This window comes from Rosa chinensis, chromosome 2 (genome assembly GCF_002994745.2).
Source record: "Rosa chinensis cultivar Old Blush chromosome 2, RchiOBHm-V2, whole genome shotgun sequence".
Lineage (NCBI taxonomy): Eukaryota > Viridiplantae > Streptophyta > Magnoliopsida > Rosales > Rosaceae > Rosa > Rosa chinensis.
Window position 1 is genome coordinate 7511880 of NC_037089.1, and position 18473 is coordinate 7530352.

At 38.8% G+C, this 18473-nt stretch overlaps 1 pseudogene; it reads left to right on the plus strand.

Moving 5' to 3' along the window:
- Positions 1-2021: 2021 nt before the first annotated feature.
- On the plus strand, positions 2022-15569 carry LOC112183580 (annotated as a pseudogene).
- The last annotated feature ends 2904 nt before the right edge of the window (positions 15570-18473 follow it).

Genomic DNA, 18473 nt, shown 5'->3' on the forward strand with positions numbered 1-18473 from the left:
ATAGTTACGCATGTTCGAAGCAATTGTGGTTTGAAGTCTACCACAGATGAGTCAATGAGCATTTATGAGGATAATGCTACTTGCATTGAACAAATGAAGCAAGACTACATCAAAGGCGACAACACCAAGCATATATCGCCCAAATTCTTCTACAATCAATAACAACAGAAGTACCTCAAGATCAAAGTAAATCAGGTTAGATCTGAGGACAATGTGGCAAACTTGTTTACTAAGTCATTGCCCAAATCCACGTTCGAGAAACATGTGGCAAGAATTGGCTTGCGGAAATTATCTGAACTCCCATGATAGTAATCATCAGGGGGAGGCGCAGACATCAGGGGGAGATGTCTACATGTTCGTCTCGAATCGTGAAGGGTGTGTTGTGCTCTTTTTCCCCTTTGACCGAGGTTATTTTTGTCCTACTGGGTTTTTGTTACTCGGCAAGGTTTTTAACGAGGCAACGAGAGAAGCACCGCGTTTGGGCAACACAAGGGGGAGTGTTCAAGGAAAACCTAATTTGTGTTTAGCCCAAACTTTAGGTTACTTGACCTAGTGGTAATATGATTTAATTAGAAGGATCTAGAATCTTAATCAATGTAGAATTACTTTTCTTGTATGATTGAGATTCTATGCATTGTAATCCTCTATATAAAGAGGCCCCTGTTATTAATGAGAATACACAGCGATTATCTCTCAATTTCTGATTCCCTAAAACAACATTCTATTTCTTTTCACACAAAAAAAGAAAAAGAAAAAAGAAAGTCTTATAAACAAAAAATCAATGAAATCAGAGATCTACTCCTTCATATATATCTAATAAATCATCACGAAGATCTTAGCAATCAAAATCATTCATTTTTCTGATTCAATTAGACGACCAACTAGTTTCAATAAATTTCATTGTTATATTACCAAATACTGATTTAAACATCACGACATACACGTACAAAAGCAGTATAAAAAGAAGAAGAAGAAGATAACATAGCAAGACTATTCAAACAAAAAAGAGAAGTTAACGGTAGAAATAACAGAGTTAGCCGGCCATATATGACTTTTTATCCCACATGCATGTGTGGCTGACTTTCTTGGCACAAATCACAACAGAGGAGACCCAACCGGTCCTGCAAAACATGCAACTCTTGGGAGTCTCTAGTGGATCTCATCTCATGAGTTCATACATACATTGCATGACGATAATGATATTAACGGTTAACCAATGACTTATGATATTAGCCCGAAAGTCATTGCTTCTACGCCTCTCCCTTTTTAAAAGATCTGGACCGCAATGACATGCTTTGATTAAATATCATTATCCACCCCTCATTAGCTAGGCTAGTCACAAATCAGAACAAACGAAATATATTAAGATTAAGAGTAACTCTAACAGCTTTCCTATAATCTCAAACTCCAACAGATTCTTTATTTTACAGCAATCTCCATAATTGTTCTTTAAAATTTAGAGATTGCTGTAAATATAAGGAATTTGATTTTCTCTTTCCTCACTATCTCTAAAATTGGGGATAGTTATAGAGAATCTGTTTGAGCACAAATGCTCATTTTTCCCTAAAATAAGGAAAAATCAAAATATGGAAAACATGTTGGAGTTGCTCTAAGTAGATATTTTTCTTCAACCTACGTTTCCTTTTTCTGGAAGTGTGGATTCCCTATGTTATGAGGAACTTCATTGCAACTTCACTTAGTTTGATCGAACCCAAAGATTGGGTCGAAATTTAACCGTCCAAGCCCAACTCAGCGCCCCTCTATGTCAAAACACGATGGTCATCTTGTCTTTGCACGGGGAAAGTTCATTCCATAGCAAACGAGGTCGGATAATTTAAAAAACATTCATGGGCCAACATTCAGACCGGAAATAACATTTCCAATCTATTCACTGTGACCTGACAATATAGTCCTCGATCGCCACCGTTAGAACTCACCAGAAGAACCAATGGAAGAGTCATCGTTGACGCTTTTAGAGTGCCACTGTCTTCCTATATATATAAAAACCTCTAGCATTTCTTTCTACAACTCCAGTTCAATGATTGTACATAGCTTTATTCATCTGAGATTCTATACCTCAAATAGCAAAGAAAAGATACATAAAATGGGCGATTCTTCATCAAAAGGACTCGCTCTGTTCTCTCCTTACAAGATGGGCAACTCCAATCTCTCTCACAGGTCAGTCCAGTCCCAATTCCGAGTTTCGCACTGCGCAGTTGCATTAATTGTTTTGATGCTTTGCTCATTTACTTGGGGAGAGAAATTAATCGGTAGTTCTGAATTACCGATGTCATCCTTGCCAATATTATTATTTCATAAGTAATTATTGTATGATCCGAAATTATCACACGTTTGTGGTAAGACACATGCATTTGAAGTAAAAAAAATTAAAAAAAACAATCACTGTCAAGGTAATGGTCCAATTGATATAGGTTAATGAAAAGAGCAGATTTGCTCACCTAAGAGACAGTTTTAAGAGACTGTGAGAGACAAATGCATCTAAACCACATGTATTAAATATAAAAGCATAAATTATAACAACTGTGCATTTATTTTCAGCCGTCAGATTCACTTATCCCTCACAATCCTTTAAAAACTTTCCCTTAGGTGAGCAGGCCTTATGAAAAGAGTATACCTTTTATTAGTCTGATGAATCGGACAAAATATTATTTTGAAAAACTCGTTACCAAATACAACACATAGGGTTTCGTCATTGGCCAATTTGATACATAATTTTGTAAAAGCTGAACATGCATCTGTAATGTGTGATCTCTTTCTCAAAGAGAAACAAATTTGAACAGAAAAATATGAATGGAGTACCATTTAGCAATCAATGTATTTATATATATCAACTGGAATAATATTCATTTCTTTTAAGTACCATTTTCTTCGATACATTATACTACAGGTACGATTGAGCGAATTTAGTTTGTAATTTTCAGTCTTTGAATGTTTAGATGGGTTTATTCTTGCGTTTACAGGGTCGTGCTTGCGCCAATGGCAAGGTGTCGAGCTCCGAACGAAATTCCACAGCCAGCGATGATTGAGTATTACTCTCAGAGATCAACCCCCGGTGGCCTTTCTTATCACCGAAGCCACTCCGCTCTCCGACACGAGTGTTGGGTAATTACTCATTTCATAATTATCAATGTTTCTCAATGATATTTATTTTCAATTAATGCTTCATTGACTAGTAATGGAAGTCGTTTATTTCAAATTTGTTGGTTGGAAGAAGTAATTTGTTATGGTGGAAGCAGGTATCCACGTGTTCCTGGGATTTATAGAGATGAACAGGTTGAGGAATGGAGGAAGGTGGTCGACACCGTTCACGCCAAAGGTGCCATTATTTTCTGTCAACTTTGGCATGTAGGTCGTGCTTCTCATCAAGGTAATTTGTTATATATATAAATTGGCAGAGCTTCATATTGCATACTTCAGCAGTATAATGATCATTACTTGTTCTAGTTACCAACCTGGCGGGGGCTCGCCTGTCTCTTCAACCAACAATCCCATTTCATATAGATGGAACGTTCCGTTGCCAGATGGTTCTGAGGACACTTATCCTCAGCCTCGACGGCTCGAAACCCACGAAATATCTCAGATTGTTGAGCCCGCGCTGGCTTAAATGCTATTCGAGCAGGTCAGTTTTGTATTTGTCGCATCATTGGTTCATTTCCATAATACTTAACATTGTTACACTGCCAATTTCAATATTTTGACAACATAACGCGTCTAAGATGAGAATTTTACGTACTCTTCATCGCACATATTTACTATATACTAAAGCTCCTACACTGTTTATAAGCACTGTTCATCACTGTTCACATCGGAAAAATGGCGGTTCTGCCCTCGAGTTTCTATACAGAGATAAAAAAGGCGTGAGTTTTGTGGTGTGTTCTGGAAGCCTTCAGTCAATCGCAAACTGTTCATTCTACTTTCGGTTTTGCTCTTAGATAGAGACGCATCGTCAAAGGTAGGTATGAACTGTATTGATGAAGCTGTGAGATATAAAGGTTGGGCTAGCTTAAAGAAAATAGGAAGGGCTTGGTTTTGACAGCTTTTGAATTTTTGATTTGTTGTAGCGTTTTTGGATTGTGAATTTGGGTTTGTTTTGTGAATAGGAGAGATCCAAGATTGTGGTAGCATTTTGTTTTGTGAATTTTGATTTGGTTTCTATCAGAAGGATTGGCATGTGTGAAAATTTGGGTTGTGATTTAGTTTTTGAAATTTGAAGTGTTTTTGATTGAATTGTTCATACGTTGAATTTGCTTTCTTTATTTTTGTAGTGTGCGCTAAGTCTAGAGGTTGTACGTATTGAAGGGGTGGTGATTTATTTGGGGACACCAACTGAAACTGGCATAGCAGATTATTTATAAGCTCCATTTGCTTTTGATGAAGCTAACAGTTCAGCTAATCTCTACTCTCTAGCTTGGTGCCCACTACTCCTCAAATAATCCATTTTAGGTATGTATACAAATGCAATCGGTCACATATGTTTTCATAATTTGATCTACATAGTACATTTAGACATATATGGTTTCATGTTAAACAACATGGTATGCACTGATAGTCATTATCACCTGATATATAACTATATTTTCTTATGATAAAAGGATGATATGAGATACAAATTAGTTCATATATTAGTGTTGATCGATGAGAATCACATAGCGTTGTCTATCTCTGAGATAAAATTGTATATGCATAACATGAAACAGATTATTTTTCTTTTCTTTACTCATACACAAATGATTGATACATTACTCTCTGTTCCTGTTGTTTTTATTAATTGTCAATTTTCATTTTACAGTGGAGTTAAAAAATCAAATGACTCTCTATAGGTTGATTAATACATAACAGAACAAATGCAGAATACATAAAACACAAAATAATTTGAATGATTGAAATATAAAGATTAGGTCACTATCAATAGGACCAGCATCATTATGACCTTCCATACTGAAGCATAGTATCAATTACTGTCTACTAATTGATAGCCAACTGAAAATACATCATAATACATGCTGCATTCTAGGTATATTAACACTAGCTTTTATTATGATGCAGCATTTTAGGTATCTGATGCAACGTGCGCCCCTCTTCAATTAATTTGATTATGATGCAGCCCCAATTCAAGTTTTTATGACAGTCATGAAAAATACTCTTCAGGTTAATTCAGTTCTCTCCCTTAAATTGTTCACGTTGGTGTCATTTGTTTAGATATGTTTAAAGTCCATGACACTTCAGTGCATACATTTAAAAAAGTTTAAACAAATATAGAAGTGCCCATTTGAGTTCTTTGTCTAATCGAAAGTAGAACTTGGTGTGTTTCATATCATTGGTTCCTATGCTTAATCACTTATGTTAACGAAACAGATGTAGAAGTGCCCATTTGAGTTCTTTGTCTAATCGAAGGTAAAACTTGGTGTGTTTCATATCGTTGGTTCTGATGCTTAATCACTTATGTTACAGAGCAATTGATTCGATCCCTTCTTCAAAACAACCAAAATCTAAGGAAATGCTTAAATTGTTAAAGGAAAAACATATTGTGTGCCTTCGTCAAAGCAACTGACGGAGAGGGAATCAAGGAATCAGTGATTACCATCAATCAGCACAATTATAGATCAATCAGCATTCAATGTAATTAATGTTTCCGTTGTAACTCTATCCCTATATAAAGGGACTATGAAATGAAATGAGTAGACTAATTCCAATCTATTTTTACTTTTACACGTTATCAGCACGCTCAGAGCAAATAGCCAAGAGAAAAAAACCAAACCCTAGATTTTTTTTCTGCCGCACCAATTCCACAAAAAAAAAAAAAAAAAAAAAAATCCCCTGCAGATCGGGGACCGCCAAGACAACGTCACCGGCCTCAACCTAGCCCATCTCGATCCGGCAGCAGCTTACCCTCAACCGGCCAGCCTCAGCCTTGACCAGCGCTGCACTCTTTCCCCGACCACCGGATCGGCCCCGCCCCATCCAGCCTCCATCTCCATCGAATTGCTAAGGGCACCCAACTCATCCCAGTCTCTCACCTGCAGCACCGCCCTCTCCTCCCAGCAGCCCACCGATCCCAGCACGGACGCATCTAGCCCACAGAGCCTTCGATCTGCCCAGCGCAGCCCCTGCCACCACGTTGCTGCTCGCCTCCGCCTACAGCCCAGACCGGCCTCCACATCCAGATCGGCGCACGAACAGCAGCGCTCGCCCAACATCGCTGCAGACCGGCCTTCACATCCACGCCCGGACACCGGCGCTCGACCATAACCTGAGTCAGCCACCTACAAACCTGATCGATCACCTGTAGGAAGAAGAACCTGTAGGAAGAAGAAGACGCGAAGAGAGAGAAAGAAGAAAAAAAAACAAAGAAGGTGACTTGGCTCACAGTATAGAGCCGGCCCAAAGAATAAAAAAAAAAAAAAAAGGCCAAAGAAAAGGCCCTCGGCCCAGAAAAAAAAGAACCAGGACCCGGCCCAAGAACAAAAAAAGTGGGGTAGTTGAAAAAAAAAAAAAAAAAAACCTGCAGGCCCAGAAAAGAAAAATTGTGAGGCCCAGAAACGAAAAAAAAAAAAAAACAGGCCCTGCAGCCCAACAAATCAGCAGGCCCAACAGAACCCGAAAAAAAAAAAAAAAAAAAAACATCATTACGCACGCCTGCATCAACACACACGTGCGTTAGGATTGTTTTTCTCGAAACCAAGTATGTTCTCTTTTATTTTCATACTATGGTATATTTAATTATTTATAATTAGAATTTTTTTCTATTTTTAAGCATGCTTCATACCTTATTGTTTATACCTTTATTATATTTTGTTATTAAGCATGTTTAATTAGATAATTTTGATCATTTTAAGCATGTCTTGTTTTTATGTTTTATATAATTACCTTTAAGCATGATTATATATTTCATTGTTTATGGTTTATTTGTGAAATTTTAAGCATGTCTTTATTTTTATTTACGCTTATATAAATTATGCCTACGCATGCTTTGTATTATGCTATTGTTTATATTTTATTTTACGCATGCTATATTATTGCTATTATTATGAGTAGTATATAATTTGTTGTATATTTGTGAAATTTGAGCATGCCATGTAGTTTATTTTTATATGCTATATTTAAATGTGCTATGATTATTTTTAATGTAACATATCAATACCGTTTGGCCATGATAATGAAAATTCATGCGCATTATACACACACTTACTGTGATAAAGTATTTTCACATAGCATCGAAAAAAAAAAAAATGTGTGACCATTACGAATCTTGGTCTTGAAATCTAATTCATATTTTGGAAAATAATAATTCACGTGGATGTCTTTATGACTGTGTAATTTATATCTTCTCTCTTGTTTATGTAGATGGCTGATCCAACTCGACCTGAATTTGACATTTTGGACTCAGAAGGACTTGAGTACCACCGTTGGGTTTCCGATGTAGAAACTGCCTTTGCGGCAAGAGACTACACTGCCACCATTACCGACCCCAAAGATGATGAACTATCTAACAAGGTGAAAGCAAATGCCTTAATGTTTCTGAGGCGACATATTGATCCTATCCTACGCTGGGAGTACCTTCAGTTGAAGACACCCAAAGAACTGTGGGATGCCCTTAAGGGACGTTTTGGGAACATTCATGACACCTTGCTCCCAGAACTGACCGTTCAATGGAATGAAATCCGCTTGCTTGACTACAAAAGGGTCAATGACTTCAACAAGGACATGTTGCGCCTAAAGGCACGTCTAAATTTCTGTGGAAAGGAACTCACAGAAGATGATATGATCCAGAAGACTCTTTCCACTTTTCCTACTTCAGCAATTATACTAGCAAACCAGTATAGGCTGGAGTATGATAACAAAAGAATCACAACCTTCAACAAGCTGATCAACCTACTGCAAGTGGCTGAGAGGCATAATGAGGTTTTGTTAAACAACAATGCCAGGCCTGTTGGAACAAAGAAAATTCCTGAGGCTAATTATGGCAAAGTGAAAGGTGGAAAGAACCCCAATGCAAAGGGGGTTGGACGTGCTGATCCCTACCCACGTGGCAACAATGCACCACGTGGCAAGGGACATAGGGGTCGTGATATGGGCCATGGAGGCCCTCCCAATGTATGGCGCAGCGATGGTGGTGCTGGTCCTAGTGGTCATGGAAACAAGGTGCAAAGGGCACCTAAGAACCCTTCAGTCAAACAGAATAGAGTTGGCAATGAACCATGCTATAGGTGTGGAGTCATTGAGCATTGGTACAAGAACTGCCAAGCAAGCAACAGAGTAGCAGCCAATTACAAGAGGTATAGGGAGTCTAAAGAACAAGAGGCTCACTATATGGAAGAAGGAGGCCATGACCCAGAAGTCAACCTCACAATTGCAGACTTAAATGGCAACAAGGAACTTGCTCAGTCAACCGATACCCCAGATTTTGACTGATCTGCTTTATTTACTTTATTTTCCAAAAACAGTTGTGAAGGCATAATGCCTCATTTTTAATTAGACTATTACTTGGTCTTAAAGTTTATTTCAATAATGGTTTAATGAATTAGAATAAGACCTTGATTTGATTATCGTTGGCTTATTAATAAATCTTGAATTTTATTCTGAAGCACTGAATTTATTCAAATTTATTTCCTATACACATATTTACATGGTTTGAAATAACAATATATAGATGTAAAGCAATGCATCTAGAAAAAGAAAAATTATTAGAATGCAAAGATTATCATTCTACTAAAATAGAAATACTCTAAAGAATATGAGATATGCCCTATATGCACCAAGAGCTAATCGAACCTTGTTAAGTTTCAAAGATATTCGTGCCAACGATTATCATGTAAAAACACACTGTGAGAATGGAACTGAATACCTTCATATTACCTCTAATGAATGTGGAAGGAAATACATTTTTAGAGAAACTTATGAGTCAATCTAGTGGACTGTACCTCACTACGATTCGGATTATTGAATCCTATGTTGTCACCAACAATGAAATGTGGGACACTGACTCATACAGGCTTTGGCACGACCGTGTAGGGCACCCCGGTCGTGAGGTGATGATCCGTATTTTTTAAAGAACTCACATGGACATCCCTTCTTTCGAGTGAAAAATGGGAGAAAAATCCTCCACACTGCAAGGTGTCGGTTCTAGTATTGCTCAAATGCAGTCATTGCCTTCTGGAGTACCAGAAGCACTACCTCCCTCCCATTATGCCTCATTGACTAATTCAAAGGCACATCACTCATTTTACAAAGCTTGCTCTTTAGCAAAAACAGGATCGAGACCTTCCTATGCTGAAGATACAAAACAAAACATTCCATTCTTACAAAGGATACAAAGAGATATCTGTGGATCTATCCATCCAGAATGCGAACCATTCAAGTACTTTATGGTTCTGGTGGATGCTTCGACAATCTGGTCACATGTCGTTTTATTGTCCACAAGAAATGCTGCATTTGCAAAACTCCTAGCACAGATTATATGTTTAAGGGCTCACCACCCTGATCACCTCAAGTCTATAAGGCTTGATAAAGCTGGAGAGTTTACATCAAAAGCATTTGATGATTATTGCATGCCTATTGGGATCGATGTAGAGCATCCTGTACCCCATGTGCATACATAAAATGGTCTCGCAGAAACCACCATCAAAAGGCTACAGATGGTGGCTAGGGCATTGGTTATGCGCACCAACCTGCCTATATCTGCATGGGGTTATGCAATATTGCACGCAGCTTTACTTATTTGTTTCAGACCCACAACTAGCCAACCATTTTCTGCGTACCAGTTGGTAACTGGATATGAGCCTGACATTTCACACTTACGCATATTTGGTTTAGCAGTATATGTGCCTATTGCGCCCCCACAGCGCACTACAATGGGTCCTCAGAGACGATTAAGTATTTATGTTGGATACGAATCCTCAACAATTATCCGCTTTTTGGAAACCTTGACAGGTGATCTATTTACCGCTAAATTTGCGGACTGTCACTTTGATGAGACAGTCTTCCCGTCGTTAGGGGGAGATAGGAAAAAGGATTTTCCAAGGGAACGACAGGAACTGTCGTGGTTTGTCCCCACTCTGTCTCATTTTGATCCCCGCACTTCACAAAGTGAAAGTGAAGTGAAAAGAATAATCGATCTTCAGAACGTAGCAGATTCGATGCCTGATGCGTTTACTGATATCGAAAAAGTGACGAGATCACATATACCAGCTGCAAATGTGCCTGCAAGGTTAGAAGTCCCCAACAAGGGGCACGGTGCCGCAAATAGAGGCACTGCAACCGCACTAGTGGAGGTGTGGTTGAGGCCGTGGCTCCCCAAGGAAGAGGGGGAGGTCACTTGGTTCGATTGACACTCACCCAAGGAAGAAGAGGGCGAGTAAGGCACAAACCAATCATCAATGTATAGAATCCCTCTCATGAGATTGTCTCTGATTATAGTTATGTTCATGAATCAATACTGGAGGACGCTCCGATGTTTGAAATGATTCCAGAGAACAAAGAAATCTCAAAGGATTATGAGAGTGCGTATGAGTTGATAGAAAGATCTTCCATACACATTGATGATATATATATATACTGTTGCTCAAGGAATCATGGAGCACGATGATATCGAACCATGCTCTGTTGAAAAATGTCAACAAAGAGCAGATTGGCCTAAATGAAATGAAACAATCCAGGTAGAATTAGATTCTCTGACAAAGGGACAGGTATTTGGTCAGGTAGTGCTAACCCCACTAAGTGTAAAGCCTGTAGGACATAAATGAGTCTTTATCAGAAAGAGTAATGAGAAGAATGAAGTTCTGAGGTACAAGGCTCGCCTTGTGGCGCAAGGTTTCTCACAACGCCCTGGAATTGACTACGAGGAGACATTCTCTCCCAAAATGGACGTTATAACGTTCCGCTACTTAGTTAGCTTAGTAGTTTCCAAAGGACTGGAAATGCAGCTCATAAATGTGGTTACTGCATATCTCCATGGGGATCTAGATTCAGAGATATATAAGAAAGTGCCTGATGGCCTTACATTACCCAAGTCAAGTGACTCTAAACCACGGAGTGCGTTTGCAACTAGGTTGAAACGCTCACTTTACGGATTAAAACAATCCAGGCGGATGTGGTATACCCGTCTAAGCAACCACTTGATTGGAAAGGGATATAAGAACGATGAATTATGCCCCTGCGTATTCATAAAGAAAACAAGTTCCAGATTTGCAAATGTAGTAGTATATGTCAATGATATGAACATAACTGGTACTCTTGATGAAATAAGAGAAACCGCGAGCTACTTGAAATCCGAATTTGAGATGAAGGATCTTGGGAAAACTCGATTCTATCTAGGCCTTGAACTAGAACACCGAGTTTGTGGAATACTAATCCACCAGTCTGCATATGTCCAAAAGTCATGCGATATAACATGGACAAAGCATATCCTGCTAGCACTCCCATGATCGGTCGAAGTTTGGATGCAAGGAAAGATCCATTTCGTCTAAAGGAAGATGACGAAAAGGTGTTGGGAGCTGAAATTCCCTATCTAAGTGCAATAGGCGCATTATTGTACTTAGCCCAATTTACTCGACCAGACATTGCATTCTCAGTGAACTAGTTAGCTAGATTTAGCTCAGCGCCAACGCAGTGTCACTGGAATGGTATCAAGAACATCTTCGATACCTAAAAGGAACCATTGACTTGGGACTGTTCTTTCCCTACAGAGAGACAAGAGGGACTGCATATAGAACTGCAATCACTAAAGGAAATGTTGATGGCGAAAGCGCCACTCACTATACTGAAACACCAAATGACGTTTTGGTTGGTTTTGCTGATACTGGGTACCTCTCTGACCCACATAAAGGTCATTCCCAAAATGGTTATGTATTCACCATTGGGAACACGGTGATATCTTGGAGATCAACCAAGCAAACCCTTGTGGCTACCTCCTCAAACCACTCAGAGATCATCGCTCTACATGAGGCGGTCCGTGAGTGTGTATGGTTAAGAGCTATCATCACACATATTCGAGGGACTAGTGGTTTGAGTTCTACCACTGAAGAGCCTACTTACATTTATGAAGATAATGCAGCTTGCATCGAACAGATGAAGCTAGGATATATCAAGGGTGATAATACAAAACACATATCGCCAAAGTTTTTCTACAATCATCAACAACAGGCCCTCCTCAAGATTCAAGTGAATCAAATAAGGTCTGAGGAGAATGTGGCAGATTTGTTCACCAAATCACTACCTAAGGCCACAGTTGAGAAACATGTGAAAAGCATAGGAATGCGAAGACTTTCCAAGATCACTTGATTAATGTAAAGATCAGGGGGAGGTGTAGACATCAGGGGGAGTCTAACACACACATGTCATTCTCAAATGTAGAAGGTGAGTTGTGCTCTTTTCCTTCGACCAAGGTGTATTTTTGTCCCACAGGGTTTTTATTGTTACTTGGCAAGATTTTTAGTGAGGCAACAACTCATGCACCATTTCGTCTTTGACTTGGCACAAGGGGGAGTGTTAAAGGAAAAACATATTGTGTGCCATGGTCAAAGCAACTGACGGAGAGGGAATCAGTGATTACCATCAATCAGAACAATTATAGATCAATCAGCATTCAATGTAATTAATGTTTCCGTTGTAACTCTATCCCTATATAAAGGGACTATGAAATGAAATGAGTAGACTAATTCCAATCTATTTTTACTTTTACATAAATATATATATTGACATAGCTATTTATTCTCACCGAAATCTGCTCGGGTTCCAAGTTATCAGAAGATGTTCATAGAATAGAAAGATATAATTCAATTTATACAACGAAATAATCACTCTTTCTTATTGCAGTAGTATATATTTGACAATATTTCTGTAAAGGCATAAACGAAGACACAGAATGAAAACACATGCATATATTTAATAAAAGTTTAAAAATAGTTTGCGTAGAGCTCTCTGATCAGGAACTATTTATCTTCCTTACATGAGAAAATTTAACTACAATACGTGCAATAGGTGAGCTGAAAGTTTATACCTATGTTGTAGTATTAAGTATCTTAGCATGAAAATTATCATGCTTTTATCTTCTTTCAGAAGCACAATCTGATCCAGTGCTTGAGAGTCAATCTATAAGTGGCAAAAGGGCTCAAATGCCCATGGGTTGAGATGTTCAGTCCTTTAGGTAATCATAATTTGATTTTTTTTTTTTTTGCCTGTGTGTATTTCATGTTGCTTTCCTTATTACAATATATGACACAAATTTTTAAATACATCCCTTTCGGGTTTGTCTTTCAGAGTTTTTGTAGTAACCTGGAATGTAGGGGGAAACCTCCCTATGGTGGCCTTAATCTGGACAATTTTCTTCAGGTTAATAATCCATCAGACATATATGTCTTCGGGTATGGCTTCTCTTCTTATTTTTCGTCTTCTCTTATGATATTCTTCAGGTTAATAATCCACCTTTTCCTAAATTCCTTTTGAATTTTGATTTTTTCTTAGCTGATTTCGATAAGATTACACAAGGTAGTTTTTGGGCATACTATGCCGAGCTGGCAAACGAGGTTTGTTTCTTTTACTACCTTTTATTTTACTTGCTGAGTTTTTTTCTTATCGTCTGTTTCTGGGTTTCGATGGGTACATTTGTTTTCCACCTACTCTTGATATATAATTGTGCATACCTGCTATGAGTGTCAAGAGCAAAATATTTATCTCAGATATACTGCATGTATATCAACAATGGAAACTTGGAGCAGTGACTTCATGGAGGTATTCGTCACCATATATATCTCACTTTGCCTTTGATGCCAAGGTGTTGCTCTTATTTAACAAGAAATACTTTTTGCAGTCTTGCTTATTTACACAACACCATTGAACCAAAGTTGATACATCGAGACATTAAGCGGAAGCTTCTTCTTGGCCACTAAGCACTTTGTAAAGTAATATACCATTTAGGGATGAGAGAGCAGTTACTGACATTGGTTAGCCAAATCAAGTCTGACTGATACGAAAATTGAATTCAAGAGGGGAGTTGCCTCCAGGTGAGGTACTGCTAATGCTGCTAGATGCAACTATTGGACAACAAAACAGGAAGCTGAGTGTCCAGAGGGATACATATTGGATCATAGAACAATTTGTGGTGATGGAAATCAAAGGCTTGGAGGAATCAGATGATATGGAAGTACTTAGTAGAGCAGTTCAATTGGGAACAGTTTCCGTCTCTTCACAAAAATACTATTCCGATTGATGTAATATATGGTATTTTATCAGTTTGATCAATAATAAAGTCATTTTCAATTATATCTTTTATTATTGTAAATTATTACAACAACAAATCCCGCAGCAAAGCGCGGGTACCATTTCTAGTTAGTAGCTAACTTTGACTCTTATATGGTGTGTCTTTGGTTTTGATGGAATTGAGATCCATGCGGCACACAGCTACCTCATTGATCAATTCTTGAAAGATGGAATCAACGATTGAACTGATGAGTATGGTGGGTCGCTTGCAAACTGTTGCAAATTCTTGATTCAAATTGTTCAAGCAGTAGTTGAAGCCATTGGTGCTAACAGTGGCGGAACCAGGATTTGAAACTTGGGGGGGGGTCCAGACTTGAATATAAGTTTTTGACATGACAATTTTAACTTTTTATTTTTGATAAGATAGTATTGTTATTTAGAAAATAGAGAAAATATGTATCAAAAACAATATCTCCATGCACAAATCATTAAATTTTTTTTTTTATTAACCTAGCTTACAAAAAGAAAGAGATCAAATATATGTAACCAAAGGAAAGGAAAAAAAATCAATATATATCACTCACTAGATAATGAAGAAAGTAATTAACTCCTTAACTTCATTATTTCTCAAAAAACAAAACTGTTTGCTGTTCTATTATGTTATTTATTTACTATAGCCAAGTTAAAGTTATTTAATATGATTGGGTTAAGAATTGGGAGGGGGGGTCCAGCAGTTAAATTAAACACTTTCATATGTTAATTATACACTCTTTAGCTGCAAAACATGTCATCTACAACAATCAAGGGGGGGGGGGGGGGGGGGGGGTCGGGACCCCTTCAAACTGTAACATCGATCCACCCCTGGGTGCTGATAAAGTTGTTGTTAGAATCTCACCAGCTATTGATTTTCATGACGCTACGTATGGACTCCAACCCGTTTGGCCTAGGCCTTGCTGTGATTGACAGGCTTAATAAGCTTCAATACAACGAAGGCTCAAAGCTCGCCTATCTCCATGTGACTCAGCCTCGTTTTGCTACTCATGGCTTGGCCGAGTTTGATGAAGACAGAGAAGCTCAATTTATGAGTACTTTGTGAGAAGCTTATGAAGGAACATTCATGGCTAGTGGAGGGTTTACTAGAGAGTTAGGAAACTGTGGCATTCGGTGATGCTGATTTACTGTCGTATGGTCGGGATTTTATCTCGAATCTTGACTTGGTGTTGAGGTTTAAGCTGAATGCTCCCTTGAACAAGTATATTAGGGAGACTTTCTACACTGATGTAGTTGGGTACACAGACTACCCTTTTCTGAACAGAGAAAATGTGAAAAAGGATGAGCACCCTTTGATTTGAATGTTGTTGAAATTGTTCTTGTTCGTTTGGATGAATAAACCTTTACATATAGAGAGAGAGATTGTGATTTGAATGTGATGGAATAGAGTGTACGAACAAAGTTTTACAAAGACATCATCAAATAAAGATTCAAGCAAATATTTATACCAAGGGATCATCATTTGACCCGCGGGCCTGGACGCCTGCAAAAGCCCGCCTGCCCATTGAAGAAAAGTCTGGCCCTGCCCGAAGTAAAGCTTGTTTAAGCCCGGCCCGTGTGGGCATTAGGCAGGGCTAGGGTGGAGGGTTCAAACCCTAGGCCTTGCCCAAAGCCCAACCCATTTAAGCCTGAATAAGGCCTGGCCAGCCCCCCGCCCTTAAAAGCTTGGCCCGAAAGCCCAGTAATAATTTATATATGTACATGTATATCAATATATACTAGTTATTTTCAAAGTTGGAGAGCTTGTATTTCAACCATTAGTTAATGCCTAACATCTTTAACCTCAATTGTGGAAAAATATACCACACATATATAAATATATAATGATCCCTTTAAAGGGTTTTCAGTTTCTTCCTTAATTCCCCGAGTGTTTCAAAATTAATAGGGAAAATTTTGCAAACAGTACACCAAGTAAAGGCCACTAATAATTTTTATGCATAAAGTTTCAAACCGAGCATTTCGGTACACGAAATCTAAAGTCCTACCCACTATCCATTCACGCCATTACTGACGTCGTTAATTTGAGGGGTAAAATGGTCTCTTCATATTTTCACTTTGAGCACCCGCCTCTCTCTCTCTCTCTATGGGCACCCATCTCTCTTCCCCCCTCCCAATCCTGATCAGCTCTGCAATTCCAAGCATTACCATCAATCCACAGCTTTTCACCTCTGCTGAATCAACAACCATTACCATAATTCTCCCAATCCCGATCCAATTGAAGCTCAGATCCAACAAAAAGGTCCAAAATTGGAGCCACCCTTCCGAAATCTCCAGCTGAACCCTCTAATCCCAATCCCGGTGTTCAACAACAACTTCAACTTCTCAAGTCAAGCTAATTATCCCATTCATCACAAACACCTCCCTCCTCTTCCACACATTCACGCTCCCAATCTCTCCTTTCTCCTTCACCTTACTCCTCACAATGTCCAAGAGCACGTACTGCCGGTCCAGCCCATCTTGCCACCGGCCCAATTTGATCGGCATTAACGCATAAAGCCACCGCAGCGAGAACTGCACCATAGACCCGACCCGGTTCGGGTACACATTCGGATACCCCTCGTAACGATACCGAGAGCTGTTGAGGTCTTCTAGGGAATCGATCTCGGACGCGGCTTTGGTGAAATGACACAGTTTGGTCAAGGCGAGGACGTTGTAGGTGAAGTAGACGAGGTGGTCGTGGGGCTTGTTGAGGAGGGACTGGGCTTGCGCGATGGCGACCTTGTCAGAGCTGCGAGGTGGAGGAGATGCGGGCGAGTTTGGTGGGTGTGGATTTGGAAGGTGGAGGAGATGCGGTGGTCGTCGGGGTCATAGAGTTTTCTGGGTTTGGGTATGTGGGGAGAGAGAGAGAGAGAGAGAGAGAGAGAGAGAGAGAGAGAGAGAGAGAGAGAGAGAGAGAGAGAGAGAGAGAGAGAGAGAGAGAGGAGATCCAGTTTTTTTTTTTGGACCAAAAAAGGCAGAGTGAGAGAGTACTAAATTACCCTTTGATAAATGAATTATTACATAAGAGTTAACGGCGTTATTAACGGTGAGTATGGATAATGGGTTGGACTTTAGATTTCGTGTACTGAAATGCTCAGTTTGGAACTTTATGTATAAAAATTATTAGTGGCCTTTACTTGGTGTACTGTTTGCTAAATTTTCCCAAATTAATAATGGCTCATGCAATAAACCAACAAAACCCCGAGAAAATTTCAGGGAGTTGCATTTCTATGTTTCACTCTAGCTTTTGTTAAAACTCATTTCCACATTCATTTATAATAATATTATAAATAAGAATTAAAAATTTTCATAAAACATGATTAAAAACTGGGTTTTTGTCAATTTACCCCATTTTTAGATATTTTTTTCCCACTTACCCCATTAAGTTTTTTTAATTCCATTTTACCTAAAACACTCTAAGGATGTATTCCTTAATACCCTATTAAGATTTTTATTTTTTTTAATACCATTTTACTCTCACCCTTTTGTTACCTTAGAGAGAGAAAGAGAGAGAAACCATATGAGACTTCGTCGGAGTTCGGTCACCGGCCGCCGGAGCCCGGTCACCGACCGCCGGAATTCGGACAACTTTCGCCGGATTCCTGTCACCAGCAGCCGCCCATAAGATTTTGCTGAAAATCTCACTGGAAATGTTTTTTTTGCCCCCAATAGACATCTATTGCCCCCTAATAGAGGGGCAATAGACCAATAGGCGTCTATTGCACCAATAGTCTATTGCACCCTAATAGACGTCTATTGCCCCCCAATAGGACTTTCGATTGCCGGAATTGGAATTAATCTCCCTAAAATTATACAAATAAAATTTTGATTAAGGAAAAAATAGAGAAAATTACATCAATTCAAAACATGTATTGCCCCCCCAATAGACCTTCAATAAAAGTCTATTGCACTCCAATAGATGTCAAAAATTATATTATACTGTAGCTCCGTAATGAGCAGTATCATCATCTTGTGGATTAGATCTATTATTATAGAAAGGCCAATAAGAAGATAGAAACTAGACTAGGTCAAACTTGACTGCAACTAAACAAAACCAAGAAAGAAGCAACGTAGCCATTTTCATTGTCATGAAATAAGCAACGTAGGCATTGTCATGAAAAAAAAGCAAGCGTTTGTCATAAATAAAAAAAGCAACGCAGCCATTTAAAATGACTTCTACAAATAATATGATAATGGTTTTTTTTTTTTAAACGATGAAATTGTTC